Source organism: Scyliorhinus torazame, chromosome 1, assembly GCF_047496885.1.
Source record: "Scyliorhinus torazame isolate Kashiwa2021f chromosome 1, sScyTor2.1, whole genome shotgun sequence".
NCBI lineage: Eukaryota > Metazoa > Chordata > Chondrichthyes > Carcharhiniformes > Scyliorhinidae > Scyliorhinus > Scyliorhinus torazame.
Window position 1 is genome coordinate 284,903,117 of NC_092707.1, and position 9,284 is coordinate 284,912,400.

A 9,284-nucleotide genomic window follows, 5' to 3' on the forward strand; every position below is an offset into this window, starting at 1 on the left:
AAATGCACACAGACACGGGGAGAAAATACAGACTCTGCACGGACAATGATCCAAGCTGGGAATCGAACCTGGGACCCTGGCACTATGAAGCAACAGTACTAACCACTGTGCTACCATGCCACCCTGAATAGTTTGTCTCCACACAGTTGTGCACCCAGATGACTAACTGGCCGCTTTGCTAATGGGATAGGATATGCCCCCCCCCCATCCTCTTTCAAGGCCATTCTTCCTGGTGTGGGTTTTCCAAACAGATTATCTGCATTTCAATGGTTTTGGAATGTAGAAGGTACAGTAATGCAAATGTGACTTCCGGGTGCGGCGATGACCAGCTGAGTCGCACGTTTCGGCAGCTCCCTGTGAAACGGACTTTTGGGCTCTTGATAGGAGCCCCAACGGCAATTTTAACGGCTGAAAACACCGCGCGGTAAACCAGAAGGGTGTTCCCCCTGGACACGGATGGAAAAAGGAGAGGAAAGTGGCCGGATTGCAGCGGATCCTTTGGAACAACGGCAAGGAAGGCAAGCAGAAACCAAGATGGCGTCGGAAGGTGGCAGTTTCATATGGGGCCCTGAACAACAAGAGTTTTTGAAACGCTGCGTGGAGGAGATAAAAAAGGAAATGAAGAAAGAGTTGTTGGCCCCGATATTACAGGCGATTGAAGGGCTGAAAGAGGAACAAAAGACCCAGGAGCAGGAGCTTCGGGTCGTGAAGGCGAAAGCAGCAGAGAATGAAAACGACATACAGGGCCTGGTGGTGAAGTCGGAGATACAGGAGGCACACCAGAAACGATCTGTGGAGAGGTTGGAGGCACTGGAAAATAACGCAAGGAGGAACAACTTGAGGATTCTTGGCCTTCCTGAAGGTGTGGAGGGGGCGGACGTCGGGGCATATGTGAGCACGATGCTGCACTTGTTAATGGGAGTGGAGGCCCCGACGGGTCCGTTGGAGGTGGAGGGAGCATACCGAGTTATGGTGCGAGGACCGAGAGCAGGAGAAGCTCCCAGAGCCATAGTGGTGAGATTTCTCCGTTTTAAGGATAGAGAAATGGTCCTTAGATGGGCGAAGAAAACTCGGTGTAGTAAATGGGAGAACGCGGTGATCCGCGTCTATCAAGATTGGAGTGCGGAGGTGGCGAGAAGGAGGGCGAGCTTTAATCGGGCCAAAGCGGTACTTCACAAAAAAAAGATAAAGTTTGGAATGTTGCAACCGGCAAGACTGTGGGTCACATATCAAGGGAGGCACCACTACTTTGAGACGGCGGATGAAGCGTGGACTTTTATTGTAGAAGAAAAATTGGAATGATTGGACTACGAAAATGAACGTTTGGACAAAGTGGTGGGACGAGTGGGGGGGGGGGGGGGGGGGGGGGGGGCGAAGAGGGATTGTATGATTAATCCTGCGGTATGGTAACTTTTCTTTCTCCCACAGGTGGTGATGGGGGGAGGTGGGGAGGGAGAGGAGATGGGGCGTTGGCCATGGGAGGCGGGGCCGAGGGAGAGGCGCGGGCTTGGTTCCCGCGCTATGATAATTATGGCGGGAATAGAGAAGCAGGAAGGAGGGGGCGCCGCACGGGGCGAGCCGTGATCACGGGGGGAAGCCGAGGTCAGCCAGAGTTTGCTGACTTCTGGGAGCAACATGGGGGGAGTAATTACGCTAGCGGGGGGTCTAGCGGGGGGGGGGGAGGGGGGAATTACTGGGTTGCTGCTGCTGGGGAAAGGGGGGAGTGGGTGCGGGAAAGGATGGGCGGGGGGGGCACCATCTGGGAGAAATACAGCCGCGTGGGAACTGGGCGAGAAGCTGGAAAAAGATGATGGCTAACCGGCAAGGGGGGGGGTGGGAAGCCCCCCAACTCGGCTGATCACGTGGAACGTGAGGGGGCTTAACGGGCCGATAAAGAGGGCACGAGTACTCGCACACCTTAAGAAACTTAAAGCAGATGTGGTCATGTTACAGGAAACGCACCTGAAACTGATAGATCAGGTTAGGTTGCGCAAAGGATGGGTAGGGCAGGTGTTCCATACGGGGCTGGATGCGAAAAACAGGGGGGTGGCTATATTAGTGGGGAAGCGGGTAATGTTCGAGGCAAAGACTATAGTGGCGGATAACGGGGGCAGATACGTGATGGTGAGTGGCAAATTACAGGGAGAGATGGTGGTGTTGGTAAACGTGTATGCCCCGAATTGGGACGATGCCAATTTTATGAGGCGAATGCTAGGACGCATCCCAGACCTAGAGACCGGAAAGCTGATAATGGGGGGAGACTTTAACACGGTGTTGGAACCAAGGCTGGATAGGTCGAAGTCCAGGACTGGTAGGAGACCGGCAGCAGCCAAGGTGCTTAAGGATTTTATGGAGCAGATGGGAGGGGTGGACCCGTGGAGATTCAGTAGACCTAGGAGTAAGGAGTTCTCGTTTTTCTCCTATGTCCATAAAGTCTATTCACGCATAGACTTTTTTGTGTTGGGTAGGACATTGATCCCGAGGGTGAGGGGAACGGAATATACGGCTATAGCCATTTCGGATCATGCCCCACACTGGGTAGACTTGGAGATAGGGGAGGAAACAAGAGGGCGTCCACCCTGGAGAATGGATATGGGACTAATGGCGGATGAGGGGGTGTGCTTAAGGGTGAGGGGATGCATTGAAAAGTACTTGGAACTCAATGACAATGGGGAGGTTCAGGTGGGAGTGGTCTGGGAGGCGTTGAAGGCGGTGGTTAGGGGGGAGCTGATATCAATAAGGACACATAAAGGGAAGCAGGAGAGTAAGGAACGGGAGCGGTTGTTGCAAGAACTTTTGAGGGTGGACAGACAGTATGCGGAAGCACCGGAGGAGGGACTGTATAGGGAAAGGCAAAGGCTGCATGTGGAATTTGACTTGCTGACCACAGGCACTGCAGAGGCACAATGGAGGAAGGCGCAGGGTGTACAGTATGAATATGGAGAGAAGGCGAGCAGATTGCTGGCACACCAATTGAGGAAAAGGGGAGCAGCGAGGGAAATAGGGGGGGTGAGAGACGAAGATGGAGAGACGGAGCGGGGAGCGGAGAGAGTGAATGAAGTGTTTAAGGCATTTTATAAAAAATTGTATGAAGCTCAACCCCCGGATGGGAGGGAGAGAATGATGGAGTTTTTGGATCGGCTGGAAATTCCCAAGGTGGAAGAGCAGGAAAGGATGGGATTGGGAGCACAGATCACGGTAGAAGAAGTGATGAAAGGAATTAGGAACATGCAGACGGGAAAGGCCCCGGGACCGGACGGATTCCCAGTTGAATTTTACAGAAAATATTTGGACTTGCTCGCCCCGCTACTGACGAGGACCTTCAACGAGGCAAAGGAAAGGGGACAACTGCCCCCGACTATGTCAGAAGCAACGATATCGCTTCTTTTAAAGAAGGAAAAGGATCCGCTACAATGCGGGTCCTACAGACCAATCTCCCTCCTCAATGTAGATGCCAAGGTCTTGGCCAAGGTAATGGCAATGAGAATAGAGGAATGTGTCCCGGGGGTGGTTCATGAGGACCAAACTGGGTTTGTGAAGGGGAGACAGCTGAACACGATCATACGGAGGTTGTTAGGGGTAATGATGATGGCCCCACCAGAGGGTGAAACGGAGATAGTAGTGGCGATGGATGCCGAGAAAGCATTTGATAGAGTGGAGTGGGATTATCTGTGGGAGGTGTTGAGGAGATTTGGGTTCGGAGAGGGGTATGTTAGATGGGTGCAGCTGTTGTATAGGGCCCCAGTGGCGAGTGTGGTCATGAATGGACGGGGATCGGCATATTTTCGGCTCCATAGAGGGACAAGGCAGGGATGTCTTCTGTCCCCGTTACTGTTTGCACTGGCGATTGAGCCCCTGGCGATAGCGCTGAGAGGTTCCAAGGGATGGAGGGGAATACTTAGGGGAGGAGAAGAACACCGGGTATCTTTATATGCGGATGATCTGCTACTATATGTGGCGGATCCAGCGGAGGGGATGCCAGAAATAATGCGGATACTTGGGGAGTTTGGGGATTTTTCAGGGTATAAATTGAACATGGGAAAGAGTGAGCTGTTTGTGGTGCATCCAGGGGAGCAGAGTAGAGAAATAGAAGACCTACCGTTGAGGAAGGTAACAAGAGACTTTCGTTATCTGGGGATCCAGATAGCTAAGAATTGGGGCACATTGCACAGGCTAAATTTGACGCGGTTGGTGGAACAGATGGAGGAAGATTTCAAGAGATGGGATATGGTAGCATTGTCAATGGCAGGGAGGGTGCAGGCAGTTAAGATGGTGGTCCTCCCGAGATTCCTTTTTGTGTTTCAGTGTCTCCCGGTGGTGATCACGAAGGCTTTTTTCAAAAGGATAGAAAAGAGTATCATGGGTTTTGTTTGGGCCGGGAAGACTCCGAGAGTGAGGAAGGGATTCTTACAGCGTAGTAGGGATAGGGGGGGGCTGGCACTACCGAGCCTAAGTGAGTATTATTGGGCCGCTAATATTTCAATGGTGAGTAAGTGGATGGGAGAGGAGGAAGGAGCGGCGTGGAAGAGATTAGAGAGGGCGTCCTGTAGGGGGACCAGCCTGCAGGCTATGGTGACAGCCCCATTGCCGTTCTCACCAAGGAACTATACCACGAGTCCGGTGGTGGTAGCTACACTGAAGATTTGGGGACAGTGGAGACGACATAGGGGAACGACCGGAGCACTGGGGGGGTCCCCGATAAGAAACAACCATAGGTTTGCCCTGGGGGGAATGGATGGGGGATATGGAATGTGGCAAAGAGCAGGTATAACGCAATTGAAAGATCTATTTGTGGATGGGAAGTTTGCGAGTCTGGGAGCGCTGACCGAGAAATATGGGTTGCCCCAAGGGAATGCATTCAGGTACATGCAATTGAGGGCTTTTGCGAGGCAGCAGGTGAGGGAAATACCGCAGCTCCCGACACAAGAGGTGCAGGACAGAGTCATCTCAAAGAAATGGGTGGGGGACGGTAAGGTGTCGGATATATATAGGGAAATGAGAGACAAAGGGGAGACTATGATGGACGAACTAAAAGGGAAATGGGAAGAAGAGCTAGGGGAGGAGATTGAGGAGGGGATGTGGGCAGATGCCCTAAACAGGGTAAACTCGTCGTCCTCGTGCGCCAGGCTAAGCCTGATTCAGTTTAAGGTATTACACAGGGCACATATGACTGGAACACGGCTCAGTAAATTTTTTGGGGTGGAGGATAGGTGTGCGAGGTGCTCGAGAAGCCCAGCGAATCATACCCATATGTTTTGGTCATGCCCGGCACTACAGGGGTTTTGGATGGGGGTGACAAAGGTGCTTTCGAAAGTAGTAGGAGTCCGGGTCGAACCAAGCTGGGGGTTGGCTATATTTGGGGTTGCACAAGAGCCGGGAGTGCAGGAGGCGAAAGAGGCCGATGTTTTGGCCTTTGCGTCCCTAGTAGCCCGGCGCAGAATATTGCTAATGTGGAAAGAAGCCAAGCCCCCGGGGGTGGAGACCTGGATAAATGATATGGCGGGGTTCATAAAGTTAGAGCGGATTAAGTTCGTCCTAAGGGGGTCGGCTCAAGGGTTTACTAGGCGGTGGCAACCGTTCGTCGAATATCTTGCGGAAAGATAGATAGGGGAGAACAAAGAAGGCAGCAGCAGCGGCCCAGGACTTGGGGGGGGGGGGGGGGGGGATGGAGGGGGATGGGGGGGGGGGGTGTGGCCTGAGACAAGGCAGTTGCCAATTAGGGCTAGTTTTTATTTTTTGTTATTTAATATTTATTTATTTGTTGTTGTTTTTGTTTAAATTTAAAAAAGGTCATTATTATCTGTATTGTTACAATGTTGTGTAAAGGCTGCACAATGTACTGTGTTGGTTGACCAAAAATTTTCAATAAAATATTTAAAAAAAAAAAAAAGTAATGCAAATGTACATTCATCTTTGTCTGTGATACCAAGGCACTGGAATGTGGCATTTGTCTTTTTAAAGTAAATGAGGAGTTTCCAGAATGTAAATTCAAAAATTGTTTTTGATATATCTCTTGGGGCGGGATTCTCCCGCAACTGGCCGGATGGCCTGACGCCGGTGCCAAGAGCGGCACGAACCCTCCGCACTTCCGGGGGCTAGGCCAGCGACGGAGGGGTTGGCTCCGCGCCAACCGGCGCCGAAGGGCTGCCGCGAGTTGGCGCATGCGCAGAACCGCCGCCATGGTTCCGCGCATGCGCAGACTGGCCGGCATGTTCCTGCACATGTGCAGGGGGGTTCTTCTCCGCGCCGGCCATGGCGGAGCCCTACAGAGGCCAGCGCGGAGGGAAAGAGTGCCCCCACGGTACAGGCCCGCCGCAGATCGGTGTCCCCACCCCCCGGGGCCGGATCCGCTGCACCCCCCTCGAGGACCCCGCTAGACGGCCGACAAGCCAGATCCTGCCGTGATGGACCATGTGCATTTCACGTCGGTGGGACTGGACAGGAAATGACGGCCGCTCGGCCCATCGGGGCCTGGAGAATTGCCAGGGGGGCCGCTGCCAACGGCCCCCGACCGGCACGGAGTAAACCCCGCCCGCAAATTGACGCTGGAGAATATGGCAGCCGGCGTCGGAGCGGCGGGGCGGGATTCACGCCGCCCCCCGGGGATTCTCCGACCCGGCGGGGGGGTTGGAGAATCTCGCCCCCGGTTTCGCAACAATAGTTACTAATAAATCCAATAGGGAAATTCGGACAAATCTCTTCACTCAGAGAGTGGTTGGGATGTGGAACTTGCTACCACAGGAAATGTCTGAGGTAAATAGCTTCGGTATTTTCAAAAGGAAACTAGATGAGTGCATGAGAGAAAAGGAAAGAGAAATATACGTTTAAAGACTGAGATGCAGTAAAGAGATTGGGAAGAAGCTGATGTGGAGTACAGATGCCAGTACAGGCTAGTTGCTGATTCTGGACTGTAGATTCATTGTAATTCTCTGCAATTTATTTATTCAGGAGCAGTTGTACATCACAATACTACCTATTCTCTGTGGGACTGTGTAACATACAGTACAAAAACTGTATATCATTCCTTTAAATCATTCATTGTCTCTGACTTAAATCTTTTTTGACATCCTAGGCAGAAAGCAAGCATTTCTTGGGCTTACAAGCAAGGTTGACTGAAGGGAGGAAACACATGTTCACTGCTGGACTGAGCCTCTTAAGCACGGAATGACAACCTTTCAACCCTTTCCCTAGTCAATGTGTCAAATGCTCCTTTTATTCAATTTCTTCACAACTGTTTCAAAGAGATAATTTGACATATTTGGTATCATAAAGCACTTATTCCTTCAGAATTGAAATGCAGCATTTGATTTAGAGAATATAGCACTTGATTGTGGCTAAATTGACAAGTGTTGAGGCTACTGTCAATATATTTCATCTGTCAAGTGATTTTAGAAGCAGTAAGGTTGATAGCTAAGCTTTCTGGCCGCGATCTAGCAATTGCACTGTAATGAAGCTGATCATGTCTGTCCTTTTCTATTTTGACAGATGACAAACTCTCCTGCAGAGCATACTGTAGCAGATGGAATAAGACCATTCAGCATCTGACCAGTGGATGGAATACATACCTGTCGCTGAAGGAAAACCAACACTCCAAATGTAAATTATTTGTGTTTTCCTTGAATAACAGGCAATTATTGAGTTGGGCCCTAACTGGAAATTACATTTGTTCATCTACAGTATGTGATTCGTGCTTCAGTGTAAAATTATATGCACCCCCCCACCCCCCGGGCCACTGCGCGCAAGCACGATGGATATTAACACCACATTGACAAACAGCAAATATTCTGCCCTTTTATTGCACATTGGGCCATTGGGAAATGTTGGTATCTGATTCTGGCCCTTACCTAATTACAGTGAGGCTTCTTGTACCTCTGCTCACCAAGTGTAACTTCATTATGAGATTATCCTTCATGAAAGGATAAAAAATATCAGCTTGAGGTGGTCAGGCAGTACAGAATGCGACAGAGTCAGTTTGTTTTGAGCAGTGTGGACATTTTGTGGGATAGGTACAGAACATAGCTGCATGGCGCAGAGTATTACAATGCGCAGCAGGCGGAACACTGCATTGGTGCACACAACTGTGACCTTTAAATTGACACCATGATATACAGTACCAATTAAGTGTGGATTTGATCTCAGAACTTTGCAGTTGAATCCAGTCAATTATGCCACAAAGGCCATTGTTTTCATCTGCAGAATTCTATATTTTCTTTGGTTTAAATGTGAAATGTTAATTTCATGTCTACAAATACAGCTTAGTTTGGCTGCCAGTTCCAGGAATTTATGCAGCTCATTGGTAACTGTTGCACTTGACTTATCATTTCTTAGTTTAGTTTTGCACAATTTGAATAAATATATTGGCATAAATTGCTCCAGGTGTGTGATGTTTGCTTTCAAGACAAACAAAGCTGCCTGAATATGGTGCCGTAAATATAGAATAAGCAAAACGCATATTAAAAATAAAACTGAGCCAGTATTTTTTTCACCACAGAGCGTGTTAACATGTGACAGCAATGTAATCATAGCTGAAAACAATGATAAAAGATGCAAAAACAGAAGTCTGGGAGTCAAATGAGCATACCATGGTGACTCAAATTGCAATGATGTTGAAAACAGAGACTGCATTTCTATAGCACCTTTCACGGTCCTATGCCGTCCCAAAGCACTTTACAGCCAATGAAGTGATTTTTGAAGTGCAGTCACTACTGGTAATGTAGGAAATACATTAGTGATCACCGTGTAATAATATATCCCTTGACTATCCTCTTCATGTCTTGAGTACCTTACCAGTATCTCTGACAGCTGACTATTACGGAAATGATCATCATTCCAATCTTTTAAAATGCAAGGATGAATGCATTTGAAACCAGTGTTGTAGCTATCATTGTGCAGCTATGTGGACTTTGCAGTAGGCCGTGCATTATTTATGAATCATGTTTTGCAGGATTAAGATAATCGCCCATCTTTCCCTCATGGTCAAAGTAATAGTGAGGTATGATTGTTGCCAGGAATGCACAATCAATATGCTTTTGGTTATTAGTACCGGATTAATAATTTAAAGTCCCAAATAATACCATCCTCCCTCGCTGATATCCTGTAAATTCTTACAATAATTTTGGCCTTTGTTTTGCAAACTCAACAGTTTGAAATTGATCTTCAACTTCACAATGTCAATGTTATTACAAACGGGAGTCACTTGCTAACACTCTTTAGGAAAGAAGAAATGAAAACAACTAACTCACTATTCAAATAGAGGAGAGCTCTACTCTTTCTACATAATTCAC

General features: G+C 49.1%; 1 long non-coding RNA gene across 1 annotated transcript in view; it reads left to right on the top strand.

Moving 5' to 3' along the window:
* Positions 1-7,674, top strand: part of LOC140429815 (uncharacterized) — an 86,808-nt gene extending 79,134 nt beyond the window's left edge. Inside the window, exon 4 of the long non-coding RNA XR_011949306.1 lies at positions 7,486-7,674. This is a non-coding gene — a long non-coding RNA (uncharacterized lncRNA). The remainder of the gene's footprint in view (positions 1-7,485) is intronic.
* Positions 7,675-9,284: the final 1,610 nt, after the last annotated feature.